The sequence below is a fragment of the Pinus tabuliformis genome, chromosome 4_2, assembly GCF_031772625.1.
Source record: "Pinus tabuliformis cultivar Carrire ecotype Pingquan chromosome 4_2, CPIR1, whole genome shotgun sequence".
Lineage (NCBI taxonomy): Eukaryota > Viridiplantae > Streptophyta > Pinopsida > Pinales > Pinaceae > Pinus > Pinus tabuliformis.
Genome location: NC_142304.1, coordinates 600930454 through 600934836, shown reverse-complemented (window position 1 = coordinate 600934836; position 4383 = coordinate 600930454). Strand labels below are relative to the sequence as shown.

The following is a 4383-nucleotide window of genomic DNA, read 5'->3' as shown; positions in this document are numbered from 1 at the left end:
CTCAGCCCGCTGTTGAAATTACGATTTCAACAAATTTCACTGTGATAATTACAGGATCCTCTAACATATCGATTTTGGTTTCACTACTGTTTTGTGCGTTCATTAAAGGTCAGCCAGGTGATTTTCTTAATTTAGCATAAATGCATATTACATAATCTTTGCTCAACCTAATTTTTGCACCGGTGCGTCATCCTATAATTAACACAATGCTGTCGATTTCCATGCATTTGAATGTGCATGGGTAACCAAAATTTTTGCCGCATATTTCCATGCATTTGAATGTGCATGGGTTTTAACAAAAAAATTTTACTGCAATTCAACTGGTTCTTGACGCATATATGTTGGCACCCATGATTTTAGCATCGAGATATGGTATGTAAGTTTTAATGTACTGGAAAGACCGAGTAGGAGGGAGAGGACTCAGACTTCGGCTCCTGCTTGGGCTACGACCAGCTCTGAACCTCCAAAAGCGGCCGAACAACTTTCTGCGCAAATCCTTAATTATCTTTTTGACAAGCATGAAATCGCAGTAACCACCCTGTTGCAGTTATTTTCTTCAAAATTCCTACACGTAGCTTAGCGAAAATCCATAACAGGGAAAAATCAGCAATAATCGGCCGACTGTAATAAAACCTATCTTGCATGGCTTTCAAAGCGGATGCCTCCTATTCTTCTTCTCTAAACTGGATGTAAACGTTTCTGACCATGTGATCTGTAAGGTTATCACAAGTATTTAGGTTCTTGATGTTGGGTAGGGAGGCCCGGCGTAAAGGTTTTGGGACATAAGCCCCATAATCTAGGAAGATTATATTGTAAAAGTTCGGCAAAGTGTTCGGAGCGTGAACGGTAATAGGTGAGTCAAAGGTTTGTTCGCCCAAAAATAAGGTAAAATAATAGAAAATGACTCGGCTTCTCATGGTCCTAATGGTAGAAAGTAGCTTTTTAGAAGATTTGAAGTGTTATGGGTTTATGAATGATAAGTTCGCTTTGAGCCTGTAAGACCCAGTTGTGACTTATAGTAGTAAAATAATAGAAAATGACTCGGCTTCTCATGGTCCTAATGGTAGAAAGTATCTTTTTAGAAGATCTGAAGTGTTATGGGTTTATGAATGATAAGTTCGCTTTGAGCCTGTAAGTCCCAGTTGTGACTTATAGTAGTAGAGTATTTAGGTTTTTGATCTCCACGAACTTGTTGAGCTCCTCGAAAATGTCTTCAAAGAAGTCCTCAAAATGTTCCTGGACTGCGAGGATCCATGGCCTAGCCCTGCGGATCCAGGCCATGGATGATCATGTCCGGCATCTGATACATGTTTGATAATAGAAGCGTGGGACATATGCTCGACCTGTTGTGCAGACGCGAACAACGATCTCAATCCAATCCAATACCTGGTATAGTACAATCCAACAAGTTGGTAAATGGGGTTTCAATTTCAAATTCCTGTTGTGCAGACGCGAACAACGATCTCAATCCAAACCAATCCAATAACTGGTATAGTACAATCCAACAAGTTGGTAAATGGCGTTCAAATTTAAAATTCCTTCATAAAACCAACAGTGTATCATAAAACCAGTAGTGGATTTCAGGCATGGTATGGCCTTTCAGATTACATGGCCACGTTTGCACCATCAACAGTATTAATGCATTTGGAAATTTTGCTTTCATAAGATAGTGTTGCAATACAGAAATCTTTGTTCATGAACGGGTAGAAAAGTTGGTACCGGGTGAAAGGAAACTTATTGGTGATGTTCATGGTTGAAAGCATAATGCACTTGGAGAAATTCATTCATTCTGCTTTGACTGTATCGACAGAGACTTGAAAGTTGCCACTCCCCTGAATTGATAGACCATTCATATGAGTTTTATTAGTTTGTGTGGGAGAATCGAGTTTGTTTTTTCTCATATCATCCATTCTTTCCATCATGATAGTCTACCTGGAACGAACCATTCCAGATGGACATAACCAGTTTTCTTTTTGTACATCCTGAAAGTTGAACGTTTTCACAGAAAGCTTATGGATTGCCGCAACAATAATTTTAAGTTGAATATTTCTCCTGCAGGGGTACAGATTGATGCCTACTTCCGAGCAACATTCTGCTTTTGAGTTTGTTTTTGTTAAATGCTTAGAAGTTACTCTATTGATATTCACAAACTTTACATCCCATTTGACAGGAAAAAATGGGCGGCAAGAGGAGGCCTCCATTAGCACCATACCTTACTGCAGAGTCTATTGTCTACATTAAAACATAAGAATATTCAACGATATTCGACTCTAGAACTTGACGAGCGTCTTTTATATATATCATTTAAAATGTATTAATATGTTTTAAAATTTATAATTCCTTTATGACTTAGTTTATTATTGGCTTAGTTTTTAAATATTTTGTCCATCACAAACACAATGATTTTCTGGATTCTTTTAACGTATCAGTATGATCATATATATCATTTAAAATGTATTAATATGTTTTAAAATTTATAATTTTTATATGGCTTAGTTTAATAATGGCTTAGTTTTGTAAATATTTTGTCCATCACAAACACAACGTATCAGTATGATTTATGGATTTAAGGTATCAATATTTTTTAGAGTAGGAAAAATAATGTGTAATTTTTTATTGTTTAAATTTTATTTTTAAATATTATATAGTTTACATAACATGTATATGAAGTTTTTTTATCATTGCATGTTAAATTAGTCATTTTGTTATTAATATATTCTTATTTATAAAACAATGTTAATTTATATAAAAATATTTTATTCATAATTTATATGGGATATTTTACACTATAACATTAAAATATTTTCTTTTAATATTTTGTTATTTTTTCTTTGAAAATGATAAGGTTTAAACATCTTACTCACTTTTTTTTTAACTTCTAATTATTTTACCTGAAATTATATAAAGTTATATGTATAATTAATTAAATATGCATAGCATATATTTCTTTTCCCATATTGTTTTTCTATTCACTTTTTTTCCAAGAGAGAGAAAAATATTTACACATGGCATTCACACTGAGCCATAAAATCAACCTATCTGCTCAAAAATTAATTACTTAATTAATTATTAATTGTATACTATTTATTAAAATATCAATATTTAATTAAAAAAAAAAATAATTATGACACTCATCTCAAGATAACCATCAAGATAAAATGGCATAAGTGTTTTCGGGATCAGATAAGTTGGTTAAAACTACAGGATGAGTGGGCTAAGACTACAGCATGCATAACATCACTCTTACATAAAGGTCACTTTTAAAACATTGATTTAAGGAAAAAAAAAATTAAAAAATAAGCTAAGTTTCATTTTTAAATATAAAAGTTAAGACAAAACACGTTGAGACATGTTCAAAACAAAAATGATTTAAGACAAAACTATTCTTAAGACAAAACTATTTAAGACCATTAAAAGTTATTTTAAGACAACTATAAAAGTTAAGACAAAACACTTTGAGACATATTCAAAACAAAAATGATTTAAGACAAAACTATTCTTAAGACAATTAAAAGTTATTTTAAGACAAATCCAGTGTTAAGACAAAAAGCAGCCACCGACAACCTGCAAAAGACAAAACAAAGTTAAGAGGAAAATACAAATAAGACAATAGTTAAGATGAAACCTACCAGTCCCTGCAAAATTGACTCCTACAAAAACTTTTAAGACAAAAGAAATTTAAGCCGAAACTACCGCACCCTTGCAAAATGGCCTCTGGACAACGCTTTAGGGCAAGACTCTTCTCCGTCAGGATAGCTATCGGCCAAGACATGGCTTCCTGGATAGTTATCAGCCATTCCTCCAGCTAACTTGATCACAAAGACAATGCTACGGACATCTATCAATTAGTTGTACAACTAACTCGGCCACTTGTGCATTAATGGTTGCAGCGCTACCTTAGCTGAATTCTTTTTATGGAGCGTAGGACACAGACATGCACTAAAATTTTGGGAGTTCCTATATTTGCAGACTGCCTTCAATTGGTCCTCTCTCAACCATAGGGTTTCCTGGTATCGATCCTTCCTTCCTGTTGTTAAGTGGTGGTGTCCTTAGGCACTCTATCTCCTCCAAGGGTGCATCAAAGCAAGTATACAATGACCGAAGGAAGCAATAGAGGAACAGGAAACAGGCATGTGTTTATGGTATGGAGATCATCGCTGCGGACTCGTCTAGGAACAGTAAGTGTTCCTTTCTTTGATCTAATGTAACATCATCTATATCTGTGTCTTTCTCTTTTTGTGTCTTAATTGGCACAAAAGCATACCAAAATAATCGAAATTGTCATCGAGAATTACCCACTTTTGTCATCTAGAGAATAATATTCCATCCCGCTAGCAATTTGATATGTTATTTTCTTGGGGTTCAGAGCATTCTAATATAGTT

General features: G+C 34.2%; 1 pseudogene; it reads right to left on the bottom strand.

The window, feature by feature from the left end:
• Window positions 1-316: 316 nt before the first annotated feature.
• Window positions 317-3797, bottom strand: LOC149170722 (splicing factor U2af small subunit B-like; annotated as a pseudogene).
• Window positions 3798-4383: the final 586 nt, after the last annotated feature.